We start from the raw sequence: 15,786 nt of genomic DNA, 5'->3' as shown, positions 1-15,786 counted from the left end.
TATGTAATTCCAGCCAATGCATGACTAGTTGGGCATAGTCAGAATTATTTGTTTTAATGTTACTTTACTACATGTTAAGCATATGCCTGGCTGCCTTCGGCCAACCAGTCTGAAAGCTCTAATATCCTGAAGTAGATCATTCAACTGTTGGTCCTTGAGGGAGTACAACCTTTGATCACAAGTCCTTTGGCCATCCACTCTATGTTACCAGATCAAAAATAGGGACATTTATTTCATTTGGCATGGATTAGAGAATTAAATCAACACATCACCAAACACAAGCTCCAGAAGATGTGGCTCAGACAAGGATCCTAATGCAGTCCCAGAGAAACAATTTTTATGGCACATAAAGTTTTTATTATGCATAAACTCTAAATTTATTTTTAATTTTTTTTCAAGGCTGTCAGTGGGAGGACTGCTGGCCTATAGCAAATTGCAGATTGTAAAAATCTTTCCACAATGAGGCAACATCTTTTTCCACAGTGACTGTGGTCCAGGTTCTCACAGCAATGTTCTTACCACACTGGGTCATGGCCAGGTACCTTGGAAGTTAGACAAATACAGCTAGCTAAGGAAATCCTAAATGATAGTTGTGTCACAATGTCCTTGCCCATCTCCCTCCCAGACCCCAAACCACTGGCTTCCTTGCCACTGGGCCAGTACATCCTTCCCTCCTGCCCCACTTCTTCACACAATGGCCAGCATTCTGCACAGTTCTTGGCCCATGGTTTGGCCCAGGCTCACAGGGCCTTGGAATTCATCTAGCAGTGAGACTCTCATAACTCAAACTTCCTGTGCAGACTTCAAACACACACACACACACACACACACACACACACTGGGACCAGCTCTCATCGAGCAAGAAAACAACACAAAATACACAAACCGTCTCCTCAAACCTACCAGCAACATCCCAATAAATCCTCCCTTGTTGCCCTGGGTGGAAGAAAGACTTCTGGGATCCCTTCTTCTCTATTTGCAGGAGGGAGCATCCTCCAAACCCCAAAAATGTAGCCTAGATTCTTTGTAGGCTGTCTCTCTAGTGAGCTCCAGATAGTTTCTGAAATAAAAGGTCACTCTCTGAATATATTAAGATTCTCTTTTTTTAAGCACTCAGTTTTCATTCTTCCCAAATCTGTTTTCTGCAAAAGCTTCCACTCTGGGAGAGAGAATATATTGACACACAAGTAATTATAAGACTTCTATGCACCAGAAAAGGAATACATAGGACTCAGGTCTTTCCTAGCAAAGACTTTAAACAACTGCAATTAGATTTTCTGCTCAAGGGTGCAAGAGCTTCCTGGAGAAAGTGACGTTTGACTTTAACCCTAAAAGGACAGCTTCAGCCATGATAGCCTCAAGAGAATCTCCTCCTCTCCCCTATCACACTTGAGGAGAAACTGAGATTCATCTAGTAAGTACTTTGCAAAGCCAGTGCTTGAGTGACCAAGACTTGACTGTACCCATTCTTCTCCCTTCTTCCCTACATACCTTTTAGCACCAGTTTTGAATTCCTTAGGCAGAAGTTCTATTGAGTAGATCTAGTCCAGGCTTTAGGCAAGGGAGGCCAAATAGCAGTCTTCATTTTCCTTTGTCCAGTTCATGGCCTCTGTTCAAGATGTCTGGAATGACAAGTCAAGGGAAATGTTATGACTTCTCTTTGCCTCCCCTGCCCCCCACCTAAGGTCAAGGATTTCTTCATCTTGTTTTGGCTTGGCGGGGGGAGACAGTGTCTCACCAAAGACACTCAAAGATGTCTCCTCTGAACCTTTCTTGTGGCTATCATGAAATTCTTCCTCTTTCTCTAGAATTGAAACTCTTGATATTACAAAAAATCCTCTCTGGCAAAAGTAAACATGCTTTCTATTTATGGACTAAATGGCAGAAAAAGCCATTAGAACCCAAGAGCTCCTGAGAAAATTAAGATCCTTGGGTAGCAGGATCTCAAAACAACACAGTCTGAAGCAAACCACCATGAGTCATATTTTCCATCAATAAAAAGTTCTTAAAACTAGTGTGTACAGTAATTGGACAAAGATCTTACAACTCCAGACAATTAGAAGAGCACTGGCTCCCAGACCCTAAGGATAACTGTAATAAGAAGAATCCGTTCGAGCAAGTTTCTAAGAAGTGTGGTACCACGCACGGCTAGCAATTGGGTGGGGCCTAAGGCAACGCAGAGCAAGAGTGTGCCTTGCTTGCTCAGGACCAGAGGCCTCTCACAAGTCTTCTCAGGTAGGATGATTTGAGAAGACCAGATAAAAGCCCTTTATGCTTCTACCAGGATGGATAAAATTCCTGCCAGTAGATGTTCATTATTCGAGGGTTTTGGTTGTCCATTCTTTTTTTTTTTTTTTTTTTTTTAAGAAATGGAGATGCTCCTGGAAGAGGCAGTATGGCATTAAAAACCAATTGGAATGACCGATGAGCAACTTTCCTGGACAGTGAGAGAATGAATCAGAGGTTATAAATTCTGGTGGAAAGATTATTTTTGCACTGTGTCAGAAAGGGGCTCAACAGAGTTAAAACTGTGAGCACGTAAATCAGATCAAGAGGAATCCTGGATAGCCAAAATTTTAAGGCATAGTAACAGAAGCTCTAATGACACGATTTCTTCTTTTCCTCACATTACAATACCTAGGACTCAGCTCTCTTCCATCAAAGGCTGTAGGTAATTGCAAATTATTTTTTAAGATAGATAGGTAGATACAAAATTCTATGGTTTTATTTATTTATAGATATATAGATATATAGATATATAGATATCTATATCTATATATATATATATATATATATATATATCTCCACACACACATATATATGGTTCTCTCTCTCTATCTCTTTTCATGGCATGCAAGCCTGTTGTCTTCCCCTTTAAACAGGATATTTCCATCCTATTGCATCCTAGCCAATGGATAAGATAACCAACCAACCAGCTGTGCTGGAGGCACCTCAGGCTTTACAGACCTGCTAGTAACAGCTGCCCAGACTCCTGCTTTCATCGCCAGTCTCGCTCTTGGTTCTTGTTCCTACTTGCAACTTTCTTCCAGTTCTGCTCAGCCCTTGCTGGCCATGTGTCTACTTTTACCTTCCGGATTCTGAAAGTTGAGTTTTGTTTCTCGGTTACGTTTCAGACCTAGCTTGAGCTCAGCAGCTGACAATTTTGCTTCCTGAGCACTGGGTGAAATCCCCACATAACATAGTTTGGCTCCAGTGTTCCCCTGAGGGGTTTTGGGGGGGCAGGGTTTGAGGGGTCCAGACTGATGCCCTTCTGATGCTGTGGTCATTAGGTTCCCTGCAACGCATGCTCATGACAGTTTCTTCCCTTAGAGAAGCAGTGATAGAAATGTGGGTCCCCAGCTACTGTGAGTCGTGAGAAGCTTAGAGAATTTTATAGCAAAGAAGGGTATAGTAACATTTTAGTGGCATTTATTTGTCTTTTTTTTTTTTTTACCCTAATTAAAAAATAACATGTTACTATAGAAAATTTGGGGAAAAATACAAAAAAAAGATGATTTAAAATTATTAATAATTCTACTACATGACCATAATCCCTATTAACATTTTGGTTTATAATCTTCCAATATTATTCCTTATATATAGTATATGTTTCCGTAGCAAAATTAGAGTCACACCAGTTATTCTATTTTGTTTTTTACTTAATTTTACTTATTATATACAGTGAATATTGTCTTTAGTTAAATTATATTTTAAAAGTCTTCTAATAAAAAACTCTGTGAATTCAACACAATGGGAAGCTGGCTATGAAATATGTGACAGACATTAATAAATAAGTAGGTCAACTAGAGAGAGCTGTAAAGCACAATCTAAACATGACTTGGTGATCTAGACTTACTCCCTTTGAGACAGCATCACTTAAAAGAAGTGAGTTCCAACAGCTAAACCCAGACCACAAGACAGAGACAGATCTTCACTCTAGAGCACTGGACTTGGGGTCAAATATTCGAGCTGTAATTGAAATCAGTGGCAAGTTCTTCAAAAAAAATCCCTGGGCTTTTCTCCGACTGTGTACTAGTCTATGAAATGAAACTCTTCACCATTACAATGTGGGGTCATTGTAAGGATAAATGAGATAATGCTTTGTGAACTGGGAAGTGCTAAGTGATTGCAATGGTTCTTTGTTATTGAAAAATCAGGTTGGTTCAGAGTTCTGGCATTTCCTTTCTATGAAGTTCACCTCATTGCCTGAATGAGGTAGTAGTGAAAGGTTTCCAAGAAAATCTCTAGGAGGCTTCAATTTTCTTTCCTAATGTCAGCAGGGTGAATACTTCTGATTGTCTCCCTTTTAAGATCAGCAGAATGGACATTTCCTAGCCTTGCCTTCCTTCTTCAAAGTCACCTCTCTAAGAAAAACAAAAATCAAAACAAATAAACAAAAAGCTCACTAGTTGAAAAATCATATATGCTTCCACTGACTTAAGTCAGGATGTTAAATATAAAACTCTCTACCTGAAAGCTTAAAATAAAATTTTATTATAAGACAAATTTTAGAAAATGACCTAAAAATTCGTGCTCCCCCACCAGTAACATCAAACACTAGCCTCTTGATTGCCACGTATGTGTGCAGGGGGAGGGGAAGAATATAGAAACCCAGGAAATAAGCCATACTGAGAGACCTGTGACTCTCTGTTCTGCCCACAAGACTATAAAACAGATGTAAGTGGGATTTCATATTGTATCTCATAAACGAAAACAAATGCATTTATAGTGACCAATCACCTGTGATCTTATGTTCTCTGGTTCATGCATATTAATTTGCATCCTAATTCTCAACTAGATAAAGAGCCCAGTGAGGGCAGGATACACCTAGTACACTCTGTGGCCTCACTACTCTTGTCACAGCAGGAGGAGCTCATTAAGACCTACTAATCCAAAATATACCAAAAACTCTTCAAAGTCAACAATAAGGAAACAACCCAGTTAAAAAATGGGCAGAAGATTTGGACACCTCACCAAAAGGATATACAGATGGCAAAAAAAGCATATTAAAAGTTGTTCCACATCATATGTCATTAGGGAAATGCAAATTAAAACAGCATTGAGATACTTCTTCACACCTGTTAGAATGGCCCAAATCCAGAACACTGACAACAACAAATGCTGACGAGGATGTGGAGCAACAGGAACTCTCATTCATTGCTGGTGGGAATGCAAACTGGTACAGCCACTTTGGAAGACAGTTTGGCAGTTTCTTACAGCTAAACATACTCTTACCATATGATCTAGCACTTGCACACCTTGATATTTACCTAAGTGAATTGAAAAGATGGTCATGTGAAAAAAAAAAAAAGCACACAAATGTTTATAGTAGCTTTACTCATAATTGCCAAAACTTGGAATCAACCAAAATGTCCTTCAGTAGGTGAGTAGGTAAACAAACTGTGGTACATCCACACAATGGAACATTGTTCGGGTGTAAAAAGAAATGAGTTATCAACCCACAAAAGACCTGCAGGAAACTTAAATGCATTCAGCTAAGTGAAAGAAGCCTGTTTAAAAAGACTGCATACTGTATAATTCCAAGTATCTAACATTCTGGAAATGGTAAATCAAAAGAGACAGTAAAATCGGTTGTCAAGGCTCATCAGGGAGGGAAGGAGAGGGGTAAAACAGATGAAGCATGGAGATTTTAGGGCAGTAAAACTACTTGGTACAAGACTGTAGTGGTGGACACATGTCATCATACATTTGTCAAAAGCCATAGAGTGTAAAACACCAAGAGTGAACCCTAATGCAAATTATGGACTTTAGTTAATATAATGTACCAGTAGCCATTCATCAGCTGAAACAAATACACCACACTCCTGCATGTGAATAGGGAAAACTGAAGGGCAGAGCAGGGAAGATAACAGTGCACTCTGTACTTTCTTCTCAATTTTTCTATAAAGGCAAAACTGCTCCAAAAAAAAGTCTAGGGGCAACTGGGTAGCTCATTCGGTTAAGTGTCTGCCTTCGGCTCAGGTCATGATCTCAGGGTCCTATAATTGAGCCCCGCATAGAGCTCCCTGCTCTGCCAGGGGTCTGCTTGTCCCTCTCCCTCTGCGCCTCTCCCTGCTAGTGCTCTCCCTCTCTCAAATAAATAAAACCTTTTTAAAAAATTTAAAAATTAAGTTTATTAATTAATTTTTTAAAAAATCCTATTGATTGTTTGGTTCCCTGTAATGATGAGAAATGGATCCTCTGAGGGTCTAGCTACTTTTTCCTAACAGGAAATGCAACTGACAAGGAGAACTCTAAGAGCTTCCCACTGAGTATGAAGTACAAAGACAATATGGCGTATAAGTTTATGGGGTAGTCTGCCAGTTGAGCTCCTTTCTTCCTCAGAACCTTGATCTTTCCTAAAATAAAAGTGCTGGAAATTTCACATGCATCGGAAGCAGACTGGCTCCTCCCCACAGTCTCATGAGGGAAGTGCCCTTGTGGCCTTGAGCATAAACACAGACAGGGAAAGGCAGATTAAATGGATCCCTTGCTCTTCTCCTGGGAGTGTCTGACTTGTACAGAATCATGTGTAACTTCCCAGCCAGATGAAAAGGCCTTTCTACTAAGCCAAGGGCATTTTAATGTATTTGCCTTATTAATCTTTGAACTCTCGTTAAATGAGATGTGCATTAAATGGACCGGAGATTTGGGAGCCGAGAAAAGAATATTCTGGGTTGTATAGAGTTACCCCCTGGGAAAAAAAAAAAATAAAGGAGGTAGAGGGAGAAAAGAGATAGAGAGAGAGAGAGGATGTATGTGTGTGTGTGTGTGTGTTTGGGGGGGAGGGCAGGAAGAGAGAGAGAGATGCTATCTTTCCAAAATCTTAAAGCATGGGTGTTTAAATAGACCCACATGAAATATGAACACATGGGTGTTTAAGTAGACTTGAATTCTGAATTTACATGTGGGAGCATCGGGCTGCCTGCATGTACAGTAGGAGATATATTATGGGAAGAACTGAGGCATGATCCCATGCTCTACACGTTCTCTTATTTTTGCTCTATTGCTCACCCATCTTCCCCAAGCTAGTATATTTTCATAGTATTTTTCTCTGTGGTCACCGTAAGATTCTAATTAACTGGGAACCTCCTTCTCTCCTCTAAACCCTTTCTCAGAGCTCACATTTTCCATAAAAACTTTCCAAAGAAGGACAAATTCCTATTTGACTCATTGTGATATTTAAGGTATCCTGATAGTGTAACTAATTGGCATTAGGCATCTAAAGAAGAGTTAGAGATTCAGAACAAATAAGAATGTTAAAGCTAGAAGGAATTTAAAGGTCCTGGAGACTAGTTTCCTTTTTTTTTTTTTAAACATAGGAAGAAACTCAAACCTTGCAAAGTAGCTTCCTCGGTGTCACATAGCAGATCTCGGACTCAAACTCACGTTTCTCAGAATCCGTTTTCTCTCATCTTCATGGCAGTATCCTTCAAGCTGAAAGCAAATTTTGTCTCAATTTCTTTTTTTAGTTTTAAAAAAACATTAATTTAAATTACAAAGCACCATTTCTTTCTTTGTCCATTCATTTGTTCCAGAGATATGTTTGAAGGCACACTTGGTCCCAGCCCTGCCAGCCCTGGCAGTACGGGGAGGGGTGGGACAGATGGGACACTGCCTGGTCTATCACACAGCACTTTCAGCATAAAACGGGGGAGAGGTGGACAAAAACTTCAGCTTGGCTCAGATCCTGTCCTCAGGGATCCTCTGCTAGTATTGGTTAATGACTCGTCTGCTTTGAGCCCTTTAATGGCTTTTCATGTCTATAAGGCTTTTTTCAAAATGTATTTTCCAGGGCGCCTGGGTGGCTCAGTTAGTTGGGTGACTGCCTTCGGCTCCAGTCATGATGCTGGGGTCCTGGGATCGAGCCCCGCATCGGGCTCCCTGCTCAGCGGGGAGTCTGCTTCTCCCTCTCCCTCTGCTTGCTGCTCCCCCTGCTTGCTCTCTCTCTCTCTCTCTGTCAAATAAATAAGTAAAATCTTTAAAAACAAAACAAAACAAAATGTATTTTCCATAGAATAGCATTTAAGAGCCTCTGCCCTCCCTCTCTTTCCCACCTCCTATTTTCCCACCTATTCTTCTCCAGGCTTGCAACTTACGTACCAAGCTGCTTGCTCCTAAATATGATGGGTCTTTTCACTGACACCGCTTTGTTCATATTTCTCTCTGCTTAGAAAAGCCTCTTTCCCAGTCTGTGTGGGACATACCTACTCATTAGTATTTGGTTCACCTCAGAAAGACTCATTGCTCTAAAAGACTTTCCTAAACTTCCCTCCGCCCCCCATATTCCTTCCTTCAGTCCCATTTTTGCCTTGTGCAGATTTTGTAATGGTCACTGGAGCACATCATTGTACTGCTAGGGCTATAAATCTGTCTCCTTTAAAGCAGGCCCTTTGCCTTATTTATCTCTGTATCCTCAGAGCCTACGGTATGCACATAGTAGATGCTTAATCACAGCGATCTCAAAGAGCTCCCATTTGTTGATCATCTGTATATGCCTCGTTTGCAGGTGTTCCTTAGCCGTCTGTGTCTACACGTACATCTATGCATATAGATGAGTGTATGTGTGCACAGGTGTATATGTGTAATATGTGTGTGGCAGGTGTTATTATTCCCTTACAGATAAGGAAGCTATTGTAGCTTGGGGAGGTTATGTAAGTTGCCTAAGGACATAAAGCAAGAAAGTGACAGAGCTAGAATTTGAACCCATGTGTGGGGTTCTTCAAAGAGAAGAGGAAGAATGGAGGTCAGATAGAAAGAAGAAATATAGAATTTCAAATGAATGGATAGAAATACTCTACCTGAGCCAGAGGAGTTAAATCGCCCCATCAAAAGATGCACAGTGTATCTTGCAAAAGAAGATGGCCAGACTGGGGGGTATCTCTCTTGGAGGCCCAACTGGCGGTACCATCTTTTGGGAAAACCCAAAGCAAACATGCCACTGCCCCAGGACCATCTGTACAATTCCACTGCCAGAAATAAAGTAGACAGGAAGAGAAAGGAGACCTTAAAACCACAGTCCTTCCTCGGGAACTGACTGTCACTCTCTCTCAACACATAAAAAATAAAAATCTGTATAGCAACCTAGAACTACTAAAGTCATTCCTTATCCCTAAAAAAAAAACCAGCTTGCCCTAGACCTTGTAAACAGCCTACTTAAATTATTCTGGTTTGAGTTCGCCGTGTGTTTCCTGGGGGACTCGGGCTGCTACGGAGAGGAACATGGAATTCCCAAGAGAAGAAATCTAAATGGACAACAACAACGACAACAGAAACCCAAACCATATGGATATGCAAATGCACATTAAAACAACAATGGGATGAGTTTGATAGTACCCAGTTTAACAAGAATCTGGAGAGGAGTCAGCAACTCTTGTTGAGAGCATTGTTTGGTACTCTTTCTTTGAAGGGCCATTTGGCAATACACAGTGAAGTTGAAGCTTTTGCTCCCCTCTGTCCTAGAAATCCCACCTCCACCTCCGTGCTCTAGGGAAATTCTTCCACAGGCGCACGGGAAGACATGCACAAAATGGTCAGAGAAGTATCGTTTGTTATAAGTTGAAAATGGAAATTACCTGAAGTGTCTACCCATTGGTGAATAACTGAAGAAGCGATAGGATATCTACGCTGTGAAATTCTATATGACCGTTGAATGAATTAGAGCTACAACATGTATATTGGAGCATCAATATGGATAAGCCTCAAAATTATACATTTTAGGGGCAAAAAGCAAGTTGCAGATTCATAGAAACAGTTTGATACTATTTATGTAAATTTTTTTAAAGATTTTATTTATTTATTTATTTATTTATTTATTTATTTATTTATTTGAGAGACAGAAAGAGAGAAAAAGCATGAGCAGGGAGAGGGGCAGAGGGAGAAGCAGGCTCCCCCCTGAGCAGGGAGCCCAATTTGGGGCTCCATTCCAGGACCTGAGGATCATGACTTGAGCCGAAGGCAGCCACTTAACTGACGAGCCTCCCAGGCGCCCCTATGTAAATTTTTAAAACACAGGAAAAAACATTCTCCTTCACTGAGTACATCTGCGGGTAATTAGCACATTATAACATGGACAGAATTAATACTCACCAACCTCAACATAGCAGTTACCTCTGAGGAGTGGATAAAAAAGTATAATATTTATTTCTTAAAAATCTGAAACAAACATTGCAAAATGTTAGTATTTGTTAATTTCGGGTGATAAGTACCTAGAGTTTTGCTACATTAATATCTGTTATGCTCAGTTTGTTTGAAATTTTCTAAGTAGAAGTATGTTTTTAAAAAATCTAATACATGAACCCAATCCTCTAGGAAATCACATCTAGACATCTGTGTTAATAGCTGCAAAATGAAGAGGAGGGTGTGTCGTGAATGCATGATAGAGGAGTTCAGGGGTGCTACTGGTATCCCACACTCACTGAATAGGAATGGTAGAAACTGGATGATCTGCCTAAACGCACATCCTATTGAAGAACACGTTGAGGCCCCCAGAGGTGATGGACTATTAGTTAAGGACAGAGCAGGGACCTGGGTCATGTTAAATTATACAAGGAAGCCATTAGCCTGAGTTGGCTGTCATAACGTGGCTGCCTACGTAAGCAAACCAAGATCTAGGCCTATGAGTGCCCCAAAGTTCTGAAATGGAAACCTAAGGAAAAGCAGTCCTCAGCAGTCCATCAATAATTTTCTCACTTAGCTTCTGCACTTTCTCTGTATGAGTCTGTCCATGAGCTGCTGGCTGGTGGAGAGCTCCTAACCACTTCCAGTTCGCTACTGTTCAATTCAAGTCAACTTTTGCTTAAATAGAACCTTAAAATTTAGCTCAGTTTAGCTCTTAACAGTCCTATGACTCCTACTTCATTGTTCTTCTATCATATCATGTCCCTTCTCAAAATCAAAAACAGGGAAACAAAAACACTTTGTGCTTGCCTGGTGAAAGCACCTGGTGTTTTCCTCTTGTCCCCTATGAATGTTATCATTTCTTGTTTATTAATTACTTTGTAATATTTATAGCAGAAAATGGGAAGGAATAAATTGAAATAAAGTCATCATCCTGTTATCTGAAGGGGGAATAAGATAAATCATTTTGTAGAAAGGATTTCTAAACTGAACAACAAATCCCAACCCCAAAATCACCTTACCTTTTGCATTTCTTCCTAGCTGACTCTGGAGGGAAAATGGTTTGTAAAGCAGTTGGGCCACTAAAAGTCATTTTTAAAAAATCTATCTATCCATATATACACATATTTTTATTGAAGTATAATTGACACACAATGTTACATTAGTTAAAGGTGTGTGGCATAGTGATTTGACAAGTCTCTGCATTATCCTATGCTCACTGTGTTTATAGCTACCATCTGTCACCATACAATGCTATTACAATACCATTGACTATATTTGGGTCACTAAAAGTCATTTTCTGAGAGTTCTATCACTGGTTTAATTTCACACACAAAAATTAAGGGTGCTGATGCAGACCGAGGGTCACAGTTTCTCCCCACCACACACCTGGCTACACCTGATCGCCCCAGCTTCCGGCAACAATCATGACCAGCTCCCTTCCTCCTCCCACGTCTGCTCTGTAGTCTCCTCTCCCTGCATGTTCTTACTGGCAGGTGTTGGGTTTTGCCCCACCCCCTTCTGTGTCCATAATTTCATCAGTTTCACAAAATGGGGTTGTGTCCCAAAATGTAAGCGGAATAGGAGTGCCCTAGGCCAACTCTTGGTGGTCACTGCTTCATAAGAGAGTGACCTGGAAGGCCAACTAGAAAGGCTTCACATCCCTGCCATGGGAGGAGACGCATGCTGTGAGTCATGCTAGGTCCTGGGAGAAAGGCAAGAAGAGGTGGGGCCCTCTAGGTGAGAAGGCAGTGTCCAAAGGGGAGTGTCAAACTCTGACGGCATCAGGACTAATGACACATGGACAGTTGGCCAGAGATGGACAGGGCAGGGCTGTGAGTCTAGAAGATCCATCCATTTTGAAGCAGGACAACAGCCCATGGTTGGAATATCGGGGATGAGTGTAGTCTCTCACAGAATTAAAGAATGAAAAGTTCATCATGGCTTGGATACACATACACAACATGACAAAACTCAAGAAAGAAAACAGAGTGAGTGCAACTCAGGAAGCCAAGGCAGCTGTATAAACTGGGACTTGGTTTGTACTGAGAGGTAGATTGCAGAGTGATGGCTGTGCGGTGCCCAGGCTCGTCCCTGGCTCATGGACTCTGGGCTCACAGAAGTCAGGCTATTTCCGGACTCCACCCATGAAGAGGCGGAGCCAACTGCTTGCCTGGGTCAGGAATTGTTCAGCCACTGTGTAGGGCTGAGCATCCAGGTAAAGATTCTTGGGGCTGTAGCAGCTCAAGAGGCTAGGGAGGGCAAGTGCTGACCATTACGATGTTTCCAAGCACAGGAGATTGAAAAATAAATCTATTCTCAGTGGAGATATGCCTGTTCTAGATAAATATAACAATGACCTTAGATGACCTTACACTGTAAAAGGTACATAAGACAGTCTGCTTCCCTGGTAATTTTGAGTTGGATCTATGAAATTACCATTTTTGCATGTTAAAAAATAGTCATATATCTGTTATTTCATATGATTCAACCTTAGCCAATGTCCTGCAAGTCTTGCACAATGTGAACTGTTTCAGTGGGAAACATGGTAACCATTGCAGTCATCAGTAAGTGAACTTTCCCAGCTGACTCACTTCCTCCATTATAAAATGGAGATAGTGATCCACACTGCTGAGCCTTAAGCAGAGTTGCTTTAAAACATAATAATGATAATAATCATCAATCACTGAAAGAGAACACGAGATCAAGTTACCATCATGTTACTATTATACATTGAATATTCTAACACTTATGGGTGTCATCATAATTAATATTAGTGTAATGAGGCAAGGCATCAAAACCATGTCACTTCACCCCTTTTCCCAGAAGGTCACTACCTGAGTATCCAGGTATCCTCCCTCCCAGGGTCAGGCCAAACATTTTGGGACAGAGGTTATTCAGAAGCAGACTGTATCCCTAGGGTATACTGGGTGTCTTGTGTCTAGATGTGCTGGGGAGCCTTATCTCACCTTTCTGAATCACAAGGATATAGGTATCAAAGGGGGAAAAGGTGAGATCTGAAAAGAAACCACTCAAGCTTACCAGCCTGAAAGAATCTCCCTTCCAAGCAAAATGAAACTCGTTTGTCTTCTCTGTTCTCTACCTAAGCATCCTTAGGTCTTCCTGAAAGCCTTAGACCTGTGGCTGTGTGGGGGTTGTTCTTTCCATTGGCATTACCCATGAAAGCTCCCAAGCCCAGCAGAGGAAGAAGAGCAGGCAGGACAATGTGTCCACAGATGACCCCTTCCCTGCCCATTGCCTTTTCCACTTTCCACACGGAGCCCAACAGCTGCATTAGGGGCTGCTATAAACTTTCAGTTAAATGGCAGCTCAGTTAGGGGCGGGTGCTTGGGTGGTTCAGTTGGTTAAGCATCCAACTCTTGATTTTGGCTCAGGTCATGATCTCAGGGTCGTTAGATCAAGTCCTGCGTAGGGCCTCATGCTCAGCAAGGAGTCTGCTTGAGATCCTCTCCCTCTGCCCCTCCCCACACTCACGTGCTCTCTCTCTCAAATAAATAAATAAAATAAATCTTAATAATCTATAATAAATAAATACATGGCAGCTTAGTTGTAATGACGACAAAGTTGCAGTTGTCCCAAATGCGGATGGAACATGTGAGCATTTCCTTTGGTCTGCCAGAAACAACAGGGTTTTCATGTGTAGAATTTACTGGAATCCCAGCAGGCAGTGACCAGCACTTGCTGGGCAGCCGTTCTCCCATCCTCCCATTCTCCCATCCCTGAGTCACTGCCACACACAAGAGCAGGGAACTGGCCCAGCCTGGGTAGAAGAGGTGGAGGTTCAGGCAAGAAGAGCAGGAAGACATTTAGATGAAGAGGAAGGCTAGGTAATGCAGCACCTACCTCACCACTGCCCCATGCACACAGACTTGTACTCATCCATATGTCCCCCCCATGCACACAGACTCGTGCTCATCCATATGCTTGTCATCCATGCTCAGTGCCGGGTGATTAAAGGCATCCCAAGATTCAAACAAATAAGCAGTGAAATGGACTGGGATGAATGTGGAACAAAGAGAATCTCTAACCTGTGTCCCCAGGACCTATAAAGAAAATCCAGATTTCCCAGAGTAGCCCAACCTCCCTTCCCTATACTCTGTCCCCGCTCTCCTAGTTTAGCACTTTTCCCTCTCCAGCCACAGTCCCATTCCTTCCTTCTGACCTTTATTTTTGCCATTCCTCCCAACCTTCTAGAAAATACGTAGCCTCTCTCTCCAAATCTGTTCCTGAATTCATGCCATGAAGATTTATTGAGTATTGAGCAGCCATCGATCGCATGCCAGGCATCATGCTGGGCTCTGGGAAAACAGCAGTGTGCAAAAGAGGCAGGAGCCCTGCCCCCACCACTTCTTGCCTTAGCGACATTTCCTGTCTTTACTGCGACGTCATCTATTTCTTAACTCACAGCAAAATGTCTCATACCATTTATTTAACGGTTAATGCTCTGCTTTATTTTTTCTTATTCTCTTGTATTGTTAGTTAACATTGTATAGATATCTACATGTTCTCACTAAAGGAATTCTATAAGATCCATGAGGATGAACACCTCATTTAAATTTTTCTCTCTGCTTAAAATGTATTTTGGGGAGCATAGTGAAAATGGAGACGGGTAACAAGATAACTAGACTGGAGGTCTCATCATTCCTTATTTTACTATTTAAGACCTACCCAGAGTTTCTCAACCTCCACACTATTGACGTATCATATGGACATATAGATAATTCTTTGTTGAGGGCGTTTTTCCTAAGTATTATCACAGGATGGTTAGCAGCATCCCTGGCCTCTATCTATTAGATGCCAGAAGCACCCCTGTCCCAGTTGTGACAACCAAAAATGCCTCCAAATATTGCCAGATGTCCCCAGTGGGTGGGGATAAGGAGATGGGGATAAAACTGAACTCCTGGAACCAAATCTCTGAAGTGTCTTGTTTTCTTATTGTTATGTCATTAAATTCACACATGTGTATGATGTTGACATTAAAAAGATACATATTTTAAAAATAAATAAATAAAATAAAAAGATACATATTTAACTTCATGTGGGACCTAGTTTCCCAAAGCACTAAAAAGTGTTTGAGTAAAAGCTCAGTGCACTAAAAGCCAGTCCCCAGGGCCTACAAGGGAGGAAGGCAGAGCCCAAAGGGTAGTATTTGCTCCCAATGTCTATTTTGTGTCCATAGAGAATTTTTCTAATATTTTAACAGCTCTAAGTGAGTAAAGCCCTCAAGACAATCTCCTGGGATAGTTGATGCCTGCTTATCTGACTAGGGCTAGCTGGAATTCATGGTCAAATTCCCAGGGTCCACATCCTTCTTGCAGTTCATAGTTCTGGATTCCCATCCCCATGTGAATCCAGTAGTGCAGCCTGCCCCCCATGCAAACATTGAGTAGACTGGGACCAAGAAGTCAGTGGAATTTCACCTTTCTCTTTTTTGTGGGTATGCCAGAGAAGCACAAAGTCTCAGATCAGGTTGGGGTTGAATAATCTGCCTCTGAATGTGTGTGGAATGTGCCTTAGGAATCCTTTTTTTTTTTTTTTTTTTTTGGGGGAAAAAAGGGGTGGAGCGGGGGGGGGGGGGCGGGGGGGTCTGTCAAAGGGAGAGGGAGACAGAGAATCCCAAGCAGACTCCCCGCTAAGTGCAGAGCA

This window comes from Phoca vitulina, unplaced genomic scaffold, assembly GCF_004348235.1.
Source record: "Phoca vitulina isolate PV1807 unplaced genomic scaffold, GSC_HSeal_1.0 scaffold6, whole genome shotgun sequence".
In the NCBI taxonomy this organism is placed as follows: Eukaryota; Metazoa; Chordata; class Mammalia; order Carnivora; family Phocidae; genus Phoca; species Phoca vitulina.
Note: the sequence above shows the minus strand (reverse complement) of the source record.